The sequence below is a fragment of the Notolepis coatsorum genome, assembly GCF_963971535.1.
Source record: "Notolepis coatsorum genome assembly, chromosome: 3".
Lineage (NCBI taxonomy): Eukaryota > Metazoa > Chordata > Actinopteri > Aulopiformes > Paralepididae > Notolepis > Notolepis coatsorum.
The window spans coordinates 31,983,962-31,996,815 of NC_140167.1; the positions used below are offsets into that span (position 1 = coordinate 31,983,962).

Sequence of the window (12,854 nt, forward strand, 5' to 3'; positions counted from 1 at the left end):
TCTCTCCAGATGCACCAAGCACCCGGCAGCCCAGAAAAAAACAACGACTTTAATACAAAAACATTTAATATATTTAATATTATTTCATCTCCCAAAAATGTAATACCTGTGCAAATGAAATCTAAGACGTCTTAACACATTCGGGGCCAACCACGTATATATACGTCACGTGTTTCGGCGCCATGCTTAAAAGGGCCAACCACGTATACGTGGCAAGGTTGTTTTGGCTTTTATTCCATTTTAATATCCTACTCAATGTCACAGAGCGGCACTGCAGATTTACCCTACTCTTCGAATTCGGAAAAGTGCATTACCGGCCAGATCCTCGTAGGGGCGCTGTCTTGATAATGCAGTGTTCCCTGTTACAGACCGGTGTTTTTTCTTTTTTGTATTATGAATGGACTTTTCAGCCTAAAGCTATGCATGTAGCCGATCGCCTAGAATAGTTTTTGGGACGCTGAATTCAGTGTGCAGTAAAGGAATATAGCATCAGCCAATGGACATATGGATCTACCAGATGGCGATAGATAACTGGGAAATCCTTTTTGCAGTCCAACCAGCCACAGGTAAGAGCGATTTGACGTCAATTTCAGCTTGGTCGGGCCTTGCTTTGATAGCCATCCACCCGGTCAGTGAATGAGGCTACTGAGGCTAATGCTGTTATTGGTAATCAATCATCAGAAACAACGTCCCCTGCCCCCCCCCCCCCCCTTTCATGCATTCATGGTGGTGGACCATGATACCGACAATATGCATTTTGAGTTTTAACTCTAGCTTGTCTATAGCCGAAACGCCATTCGATTTAACCTTATTAGCTTAGCACCCTATATCTCGCGTTCCAGGAAATACCCCAGAACATTCTGCTATAACGTTCATATTCAAGACACTATAAAATGGGAACGTATTGATGAATTTTTATTTTATTTAAGGCATATTAAAGGGACGGTTTATAGTGTCAATTGACAATGAGAATGGACAGATAGCAATAATATAAAGTATAGATTTAGCTCTACAAACAGCCTCACGCACAATGAAAGGTTATTATGATAAGCTGGCCTTATAGAGTGGGCCCCGTCTAATCCCAATGGCCCTGAATGTGTTAATACTTAATACTTTTAAGGCCTTAAATTGAGAAGTATGAATACTTTAAGACTTTTTAATACCAGGGCGGCTAGGTGGTGTAGTGGTCAAAGGCACTCGCCACCAGTGTGGAGACGCTAGGATTCGCGTGTTCGAATCCAGCTCTCCACATTGTTTTTCAGTTTGGCTGGTCGTCCGCAGTAATACACATTGGCCGTATTACGGGGAGGGAAAAACTGAAGGGTGGGGATCGAACGTTGTGAACAAGCGACTCCTACAAGTCGGTTGGTGCGCCTGCGCAGTAGAATCAGGAAGTGTCGGGGGCAGCGTGAGCCTCCCACGCGTTACTCCTCGACACTGAGAGATCGAGCTGCGCAGGTGAAAAGATGCGACTGCTGTTACCTCAAGTACCGGAGGGGACTTGTGCTATGTATGACTTAGTCCACATTGCAGCCGGCTTGTGGGAGGCAAGAAACAGCGTTCGTGACAGGGGAGGGTTGAATTGGATGATACGAAATTGGGATGGGAGAAAATATAGAAAAATGGGAGAAAAAGTGGATCAAAAAAAAAAGACTTTTTAATACCCTGCAGATACCCTGATAAAGCATAAATGTAGTCACACACTGTAGACATTAGAGCTGTGAATCTTCACTGGCCTCACGATTCGATTACGATTCAGCCGTCCACGATTCGATTCTATGACGCATCTCAATAATATATTACATCCTCAATTTTATAATCTATATTACTGCACATGGCTACTTTTTCATCAATTAATACAAAGTCAGATAAATTTTCTTTTATTTAGAAAGTTCTTAAATCAGAATGTCAAAATAAATGTTGCATGATACAGATACTAGAAAGGTATCTCGATCCCAGCTGTTAAAAATGGTCCAATACTCTTTGTATTAGTAGTATTAGTATCAATACTTTTAGAATAGCCTGATGCTGTATTTTCTATGAGTTGAGTACTGGATGTATGACCAGAGCACTAGCTTTAATAATAATAATATTAGGGCTGTCAGTTTATCGCGTTAATTAGATTAATTAATTACACAGCAAATTATCGCGTTATGAAAATGAACTAAAAATGTATTACAAAAAATAAAACATATATTTTTTTTAAGTAATTTTTTTTTTATCTCATTCATTCCATAAGAACGTAGAATACACGGGGGGTGGAGCCAGGCATTCATGGAGTAGGACGTGTTTCACGAGAGCTCCCTACTAACGTGCTAAAATACACTTTTCACCCCATTAGTCTTTCTTTTATTTTTATTTGTTATTGGTTTTCTTGTTGAGTCGTCGAGTGTCAACTACTTTCGTCGACTTTTTTCAACTTTCTGCGGTGTTAATGGAGACCCGGGCCATGAGTACGCCAGCCGGCAGACTGTCACCGAATCCATCCTCGCCTTCGCCCGGAATCAGTGAAATAAGTGAAGCTGTTCTCTCGGTCATGACCAAACTTCATGCAGACTTTGAAGTACGCTTCGCTGAAGCGCAAAGAAAAGCACAGGCGGAATTTTTTGATACCCTTCATCGGGCAGTGACGGAGGAAATTAGGTTGGCGGTCGACCCGTTGAGAGAGAAGATGGAGTCGCTACACGCTGCCTCCGTGACTAATGCTAACGAACTAGCTTCGCTAACGACAGAGGCCTCACAACAGGGCGAGAGGATGGCGTGTCTGGAGAGCTCCCTGCTGGCTAGGCAGGCTGACGTTGCCAAACTCCAGACGGTAATTGTTTAAATGCAGTCCCGGGAGAGGCGTTACAACATCAGGATCGTTGGTGTCCCGGAGGGCAGTGAGGGAGGTCGTCTCTCGGAGACCATGTGGGGCGGCGTGGCTCAGGGGTAGAGCGGGGCGTCCAATGATCGAAGGGTTGGTGGCAGGGAACAAAATTTACTTTTTGACTTACCAGCCATTTGGCTGGTAGATTTTAAAAACTACCAGCCAGGCAGATTTTTTACCAGCCAAAAATTTAAAATAGCTTTTTAGTATATCGCCATGTGTTATTATGTAAGGGATAATGTATGGCTACGAGGTCATTGTCGCAAAATAATTGACAGACAGAGTTTAAAATACCGAGGCGCTGCGCCGAGGTGTTTTAAACGTAGTGAAGGTCAATTATTTTGCGACAATGACCGAGTAGGCTATACATTATCCCGCTTATTACATGGCTAACTTACTAACAATATACCTAATTCATTTGACAAATCGCAGTTGTTCTGTGGCTCTGTCAGCCCAAATAAAGTGATTATTATTATCGCGGGCAGCCTTCTGGCTCCGCTGTATTCTGGCTCCGCTCGTCGCTCCGCCCCCTGTCATCGCCGGCAGCAGAACACTGTCTAATTGCACTGAAACAGTGTGTGTCAGTGGGCTTGATTGCCAACAGCTGCGCACTGCGGTCATTATTGAAAAAACAGCGGTCATTATTGAAAAATAATGACCGCAGTCGGGGGGCTATTGACCAATCACAAGCAAGCATTTCGGCGAATGTGAAAACGCCATGTAATAATACTATATAATACTCTCATATGCTATTTTCAATTAATATCATAAACATCATAAGGAATATTAGCATAATTTTGAGTGGACTGAAGGAATGAGTCAGCGTTAATAGTTTTAAATGCAAATAATTTATTGAAACAGAAGTGGGGTCGGGGACACACACACTGTTTCAACTCACCACCCCCGCATCATATTGTAGTCTAGTCTGTCTTCAAACTTCCACTCCTCTCGAAACCTTTTTATATTTGAATATCAACATTATCTGTGCATCCTCAGTAATCCTCAGTTTACTACAATATACTCCTCTCCTGAGTCCTGACTAGTGACTTCATCGTCTTTCCAAACGCACGCACACACAGAGAAAGGGAGAGTGCCCCCCCCCCCCCCCCCCCCATTTCCCTTTCCCCAGTCCACACCGTCTGCTGTTCTCTATGGCTCTGCCGCTGATCAGGATTAGCTTGTTAGCTTACGCTAACATAACGTTCATTTCGGGCGATGTGGGCATAAAGGAATGGCGACGATGCAATGCATGTTAGATGCATTTGACCCGTTGTGAGAAGAAGAAAAAACCACAGACTTATTTCGGCTCGCAAAATAGGCGCACTGCTGTGTAGCTCTGCTCTCAGGGAACAAACTTAACTTTTTGACTTACCAGCCATTTGGCTGGTAGATTTTAAAAACTACTTATTGTGTTCCCTGGTTGGTGGTTCGAATCCCGCTCAAGCCCATGTCCATCCCATTGCCGTTGTGTCCTTGGGCAAGACACTTAACCTACTTGCCTCGTATGAATGTGTATGCATGTGAATTAATGTTGGTGGTGGTCGGAGGGGCCGTAGGCGTTGATTATTCGCCACGCTTCCGTGAGTCTGCCTCAGGGCAGCTCTGGCTGCAATTGTAGCTTACCACCACCGGTATGACTGTGTATGAACGAATAATGGACTCTGTGAAGCGCTCTGAGTCAGAGCAACAGTCAGTCAGAGAAGAGCGCTATATAAATCCAATCCATTATTATTATTTATTATGCCGGAGTTGTTGCAAAAGATACTGGGGGAGGATGTCCTCCCCAGCCCACCCATGTGCGAGTCGGCTTACAGAGCGGGCAAGACCAGTCCTGGAGGGAACAAGGAGCCAAGGCCCATCATTGTTAAGCTAAACAGGCTACAACAGAGGGAGCTCATCATGCGGTCGGCCCGTGCCAGGAGAGGTGAACTCAGTCTCGGCAATCACAAAGTGGCCATTTTCGAAGACTTTACGCCGGAGGTTCAAGCACAGAGAGGCGGATACAAAGTGGTCATGGCCAGGCTATGGAAATTGGGCCTGAGGCCTACGCTATTCTTCCCCGCAAGATTATCTGTGCTGTGTAAGGGCGATGATCGTCGATCCTTTTGGTCGATGGCTAAAGCGGAGGAATATCTCGGGGGGATAGCCGAGACCGTAGCTTGATAACTGTGTCGGGTAAGTGACGTGGCGATGTGGGCCTAAATACATTGATATGGTGGACTAATCACAAATGTATAATGTCATGCCCAAACAGGCTAACTGGTCCTTGCCCATCCAAACTAGCGGGGCATCTCAATGACTTCTGTTACTTGCTAATGCTGACCTCGTGGTCGTACGTGCTAGCTGGACAATGTACATAACAGATGCTAGCTGGATTCATCACTAGCGGACGCGGTGGCCTTGGGCTAACTAGCATGCTATGTCTATCGCCCGTACCGGGACATTCGAGACCCGTTAATGTTTACAGATTTTGGTTGTTGTTGCTGTTTAAGTGACATCGGTTTGCACAATTTAACGGTGATCGGGTCCTGCCTTAACTAACTTCTTGTATGCTTTACATTTTTTATATCCATTTGTATTCGAGTGTCCGTAGTGGGACGCTAAAAGCTGATCATACAGGAGCAACGCATTGTGGTAACCGGAGGCTCTTTTTTTCTTGTTGCTGTTTAAATGACATCGGTTTGCACGATTTAACTGTGATCGGTCCTGCCTTAACTGTCTTCTGGTATGCTTTAATTTTTTTAAATTTCTTTTATCCATTTGTGCTGAAGCATTGCGACGTTGATACGCAGATTCAGAAGTAGTTGGTTACAGGGATGGCGTTGAGTTATTATATAATAATAGCACATTTTTCCCTTATAGTTGGCTCATATTAGGGCCAATGCTCACGTTTGTTTTCACTAGTAATACCTTCGGTTGATCTGTTTTGTTGTGTTTCTAGGTCTTGTTTTTTTTTTTTGTCTAGACTGGGTTTGGCCGGATTTGAGCTTTAGGCTCCGGTCATTGAATGTCGGTTATATATATGTAATATACAATAACAGGTTGTGTCGGGTATAGCTTATTACTACCTCCGGGTTAATGAAGGTGTTTAATCCTATTCTTATATAGGATTTTGTCATTCCAGCCTATGTGCCTGACCAGAGGGACTGTGAAATGCTTGCACCTTGACCAATTTATTTTTATTTTTGTTTCTTAGACTAGTGGGGGGTTTAATCAGGGTTTTATCTAGAGAGGGGGTCGGAGTGAAGAGCGTCTTATTGGATCCATGATTCCAGTGGGAAACAATAGGAAGATGACCATCCTTAGTGGATGGAGCATAGGGAGGGGATTGGAGAGTGGGTATAGGAAGGTTAATATTAGGATGGGTGGGTTAGTGTATAGAGTAGAAGTAGGGGGGGTTGTAACTGGGGTGGTATTTTTCTGTGTTTTCTGTACTGTTGTCCTATATGTGTGTAATTGTTCCTCCTCTGAACTCTTGGGATTGACCGTCTGGGCCCGCCTGGATCAGTGCCTCTGTCCTCAGCCTGGCTGCACTGGTATGTTCTCTACGCATTTAGACAAATTCGACCATGGCTAAATTGAATATTTTAATTTGGAGCGCAGGAGGTCTTAACGCCCCACACAAGCGTGCCAGTGTTCTTTGGTTATTGAAGAGAAGAAGTATTGACATTGCTCTCCTTAGTGAGACGCATTTATTGGTGAGTGATGTATCAAGGCTAGCAAATCGACAATATCATGTTATCTCCTCATCCTCAGCCGACAATAAGACAAAAGGAGTCGTTATAGTTACAAGATGTAACCTTGATATCAAAGTCCTGGATGTGTGGTCGGACACGGAGGGAAGGATTACTATAGCAAAAGTTGAGTTTTCTCATAGGAAGATGGCAATAATCGCATTGTATGCCCCTAACATATTTGATTCAGCGTTCTATAATACAATCACAAGGAACATGTTGGAACTTACTGGATACGCTCTCATTGTGGGTGGCGATTATAATGCGTGCTGGGATGCGGAGATGGATAGGTCCGGGTCCTCTGAAACACCTGACCAAAAACAGTCCTCTAAGGCCCTCAGGATGTGGGCCCAGGACACGGGGCTCGCAGACCTCTGGCGCATATCCAATCCCACCCTCAAGGATTACTCTCACCTGTCAGCCAGACACAAAACCTTCTCTCGAATAGACTATGCATTCGCGTCCCCTAATATTTTTGATAGTTTCGACGTCTCATTGGTTCCCCTAGCTCTCTCGGACCACAAGGGGATTTCCCTTATAGCAACCTTTGGCAAGCTCTCCACGAGAGCTCCCAGATGGCGTTTTAACTCAACCTTATTAAAAAGCGATGATTTCTGTACTGAGTTCAGGAGTAAACTAGTTGAATTCTTGCAGATCAACGTCGGCACAGTCGAAGACCCTAGGGTCCTGTGGAACGCATTGAAGGGATTTATCAGGGGTCATGTCACACTTTTCGCCTCCAATTTGCGTAAATCCCGGTCAAAAAAGCTAGAAGGACTGGAAACACTATACGCGGACCTATACGCATCTTTGCAAGCTAACTATAATGAACGACTAAACACACAACGCAAGATGGTCAAGAAAGAAATAAACTCCATACTTAAACAACAGTCTGAGTTCTTGATACATAGGACAAGGCAAAATTACTACTTTCACGGTTCCAGGCCTAGCCATCTACTGGCAATGAAAATACGCTCAAATGATCATTTCTCGGATATTCCTTCGATCAAGACGCGACAGGGAACAGTCACTACTGATTCGAAAAAGATCAACAACACTTTTAAAGAGTTTTACTCACAGTTATATAGCTCAGAGGTTAATTTCGATAATTCTAAATTTGAATCGTTCATTGGCGGGCTTGAGATACCCCACATTTCTGAGGAAGAGGCTAAGGAACTGGGGAAACCGATCACTCTTATGGAACTTAGGGAGACGATTGCTGAAATGCAAAGGGGTAAGGCACCAGGCTGGGATGGGATTCCACCCGAGGTATATTTAGCTTTCTGGGACCAATTGGGTCCATTGATGCTCGATATGATCAATTGCGCTATCGAACAAGGGGAGTTCTCAAGAGATGTCAACATGGCATTGATTTCTTTACTTCTCAAGAAGGATAGAGATCCCAATGACTGTGGTAGCTATAGGCCCTTGAGTCTTCTCGGGCCGATCTAAAAGTGTTTGCCAAGGTACTGGCCCGCCGCCTGCAGAAGTTTATGACGGTACTGGTACACTGCGATCAAACTGGTTTTATCCCGGGGCGCCTGGCTGCAGATAATCTTAGGAGGCTGTTGCATGTAGTAGATAACAGTAAAGACAATACAGCTCCGGCCACAGTTCTGTCCTTGGATGCCATGAAGGCATTTGACAGACTAGAATGGTCATACCTGTGGAAGGTACTTGAGGTTATGGGACTTGGAAAGAGTTTTATTCATATGATTAAAGTCCTGTATGCCTCGCCGTCGGCGATGATACCGACAGGCAAAAACTGTTCCACACTTTTTCCAGTCTCCAGATCTTCTAGACAGGGTTGTCCTCTGAGCCCAGGACTATTCGCGCTTTCCCTCGAACCATTGGCCCAATTTATTAGGCAATCGGAGGACATCGTCCCCATAATGATCAACAATACACCACACAAAATTGCTCTCTATGCAGATGACCTACTGATTTTTATGAATGACCCCTCCCAGTCGGCCACAAAATTACTGGAAATAATCGACGACTTTGGCTAATTGTCAGGCTTTAAGATTAACTGGAACAAATCAGCCTGCCTACCTCTTAATGAGCTGGCCAAGGCGGTGCGACTACCAGCTGATATCCCCATAGTGGAACATTTTAAATACTTAGGCATAGAGATATTCCCCACACTAAGTCAAACTACTAAATACAACTTCACGGGTACTTATGATAAAATACACCAGGATCTAGATAGATGGTCGTCCCTTCCTAACTCCTTACAAGCCCGGGCTTCCATAATCAAAATGAACGTCCTGCCTAGGATACATTTTGTTAGCTCAATGCTCCCCCTGCCCCTCCAATAGACCACTGGCGCAAGGTACAGTCGATGATATCTAAGTTTATCTGGAATAACAAACGCCCGAGAATCAAAAGAGCCACCACTCAACGTAGGAAACAAGATGGGGGCCTCGCAATCCCTGATTTTAAGCTTTATTTCTGGTCCTTTTCACTGAGACCTCTGATGTGCTGGCTAGACCCTGTAGATGCTGTATCTTGGCGCTCCTTAGAAGCGGCGGCGGTCTCACCGCTAAGTTTACAGGATGTAGTATACTCCACTATCCCTATTTCAAAATGCCGACTAAGATATGGACCGATCATAACTCACGTGATCCAAACATGGCGTAATGTACAGAAGTCGTGTGCGGTTAAATGCCCATGGCACCTGGACTCTCCAATTTTTTATAACCAGCAACTACTTGTTGGGCACAAACCGGTTAGTATTCCTCAATGGCAAAGGAGGGGAGTTCATACTCTGGGGGATATTTATGATAAGAACAGCCTTCAAGCGTTTCAGGACTTAAAATAATTTTATGATCTTCCCGGCGAGTCCTTCTTTCTTTACCTTCAACTAAGGTCAGCGCTGAGGGCGCATGGCATGCCGTGGGCTCAAGCTTTGCACCCACACCCCTTCCTCAGGCTCATAGTGGACAGGACGACCTCCAGAGGGTTTGTCTCAGACTTTTATACGCTCTTAATTCAATCCACGTATAAAAATTTATCATTGGATACAATCTGGCGTGGGGATATCCCGGAGTTGGACCCCGAGTTTGACTGGGATAAGGTTTGGACAGATGTGGCATTGTCCTCCCGCAACCCCAATCACCAGCAAATTAATTTTAATTATATTCATAGGACCTATCTTACACCTAGGAAGCTATTTGCTATGGGACTGGTAACCGACTCTCGGTGCACTTTGTGCTCTCAAAGGGCCACTGGCACTTATATGCATATGTATTGGGATTGCCCACCAGTAGCCCGCTTCTGGAGGTCAATAACGGACAAACTTTCAGATCTATGTGGCTTAACAATCCGATTCACAGCTGTTACGCTACTCCTGAACGATATAACAACACTACCGCGTCCGTACAACAAAAAAGGGTTATCCTAGCAGGCGTCACAGCAGCGAAGAAGCTGATAGCATTGAGATGGAAGGAGCCTGAGAAGCTCAGTGATTAACTGGTCCCCAACACTGATGGATGTGATTTATCTTGAGATATCCACGGCGCGGGTGATTGGGGTGGGGCAGGCTGGGATTGAACTGTGGGTCGCAGCAGCTGAAAAGGTCAGAACCGCCGTGTGCGGCTGAGCGGGGTTGGGGTGCTTGTCCGGGGGAGTCCGGCGGTCTCGTGGGAGGGGGAGGAGGAAATGTCTTGTCCGTCTTGTCTTTTGTGTTGTCCTCTTGACTTTAACTGGGGGGGGAGCTATTTTGCTATTTCTTCACTATTTGGGCACTTTTACACGGTTCCTGTGAGTCTATGGAACACCTCTGTAGGTTTTTGTTTTTCAAGAAGGTTCATTGTTTTGTATTTCTATTCGGGTACTCAAAAGCAGCGTTTTTCTACCTCAAGACCTTAAGCCGTTTTGAGGCTGGGCTCCAACCACTGTGTGGCCCGGTGGCAACTGCCACATTGTTGTGCAGCTGGGAAATCTCTGACATCACTGATATGCACATTTTGAGATGACTCAGTTCGGTGAGGGTGAATGTTGTGAGGGGAATTGGAAGAATACGCCATTATGAGAATTAGAGACATAAGTTTTATTAATATAGGGCCACACGGCCGGGAAACGGTGCTGAATACTGGGAAAGGCCATTTATGAGATAGTACCCCTTTAAATTTAAAATGTTGTACTGTTTTTTTTATTTTTTAATATGTTATTTCTGTATTATTATTGTTTCTGTTATCTCCCTGTGAAGTTCTGTGTATTGTTATTGTGGTTATTGTGTTGTCTTGTTTTCATGTAAGTAATAAAAAAAAAAAACGTAGAATACACATTTCCAGACTTTTTTTTTATATGGTCCATTTGCATGTTCTTGGTATCTGATTCTAGGGACATCTATGGATCTCAGGGAATGTATTCCCAGTGTCAGAAATACTGTGCCCGTTACTAGGCTTGAGTAAATTGTAATGAACCAAATGGGAATATCAATTACAGTTTTTTTTTTATCTTTGACTGTGAATAACACTATGCTCAAATTGACCAGACCTGAAAAATATAAGCAAATTAATAGATGGAAGATGATTAAACAGAAGGTTTTGTAGATACAGTACTGAATTCTGCCATCCGGACACATGCCATTTGAAATATGATTATAGAATATAGAATATCTCACCAAGTCCACACATCTTTTTTTACATACAGTTATTGTTATGTTTGAAGACTCAAGGTGTTCCATTAAAGAAACCAATTGAACACCACAGATACCACAAATTCTTCTATGAAAGAGAGACATCGAGAGGTTTTGTTTCAGATTTTTATCATCAATTACTAACGTCCTTGTATGAAACCCTCCACCTAGACTCCGTCTGGAGGAGGGATATACCAGACCTGGAAAGTGATTTTGATTGGCAAGAAGCCTGGGCAAACGTTCGACTCACATCAAGGAACCCGGACCATCAACAAATCAATCTTAACTATATTCACAGGACATACTTGACTCCTATAAGACTGAAAAAAATGGGTCTTATACAAGACTCCAAATGCTCCTTATGTACAAATGGGGACGAGGGGACATGTATGCACATGTACTGGGACTGCCCACCAGTTAAGATATTCTGGAAAGAGGTGACCCAGCAATTATCAAATCTCTTAACTTGGAATATACCTGTACACCCCTCTGTATTACTGCTGAATGATGTTTTTGAGTGTGCAGTACATCCACAGCTAAAGAGATTGGTTTTATCGGGTATCACAGTGGCTAAAAAGCTGATAGCATCACGATGGTTCCAACCGGAAAAAATGTGCCGAAAGGTCTGGATTATTACATATCTCGATGTGATCTATCAAGAAATATCTACAGCAAGAATTTTGGGTCTCAATGAATCCAAAATGACATTGTGGTTAGAAGTGGTGGAGAAAATAAAAGCTAGCATATAATGGTAATGTCTGGTTAGGAGCGAGGGAAAATGGATGGATTATCCAATGGGGGGTCCGGGAGGGGGGGGGGTACGAGCTAGAGCATATGTGTGTAGGTTTTTAGATAACAGGTATTAAGGGTATATCCTGTATAAGACAATTAACTAAAATGTGATTTCATTGGATGTGCACTGTCAACTAATGCTTGTATATCTTATCGTGTGTTGTCATGTTTGTTTATGTGTTTGTTTAAAAAATAAAAAAATAAAATACAAAAAAAGAATATAGAATATCAGGCATAAAATGGTTATGCGATTAAAATGTGATTAATTAGATTAATTAATTACAAATCCTGTAATTAATTAGATTAATTTTTTTTAATCGCCCGACAGCACTAAATAATATATTTGATCTGTAGGGCGCTTTATAGTTGTGGAGCAAATCCCAAAGCGCTATATTGTAAAAGAACATAAAAGCTAGAAAGAGAGTATATATATTTTTTTTTTTTTTATTTTAATAATCGATTATGTTCCGTCACTGCATCGATGAATCGTCCGCATCGCGATGAGTCTTAGAATCGAGAAATGTCCACACCCCTAGTAGACAATGAGACTATAATGTTGACTTGAATCAATTATTCTTGCAGTGCAGACTACCTTCTTTCTCTTTCTCACTGTTTGCTGTGGTCAGCACCTCTGCATCATTAAGCTGCCTGTACATGGTCAGTATTCTGCTACAGTCAGATAATTCTATTGGGGCACAGTGCAGAATCCTGCCATGATCGTGATCACTTCCTGTTAGTATCCCAGTTGCTCTAGGTGAGTTAGTAATATCCCAGTTTCTCTAGGTGAGTTAGTATCCCAGTTACACTCTAGGTGTGT

General features: G+C 43.4%; 1 protein-coding gene across 1 annotated transcript in view; it reads right to left on the bottom strand.

The window, feature by feature from the left end:
- Window positions 1-12,854, bottom strand: part of togaram1 (TOG array regulator of axonemal microtubules 1) — a 63,446-nt gene that overhangs the window by 30,458 nt on the left and 20,134 nt on the right. The window lies entirely within an intron of this gene.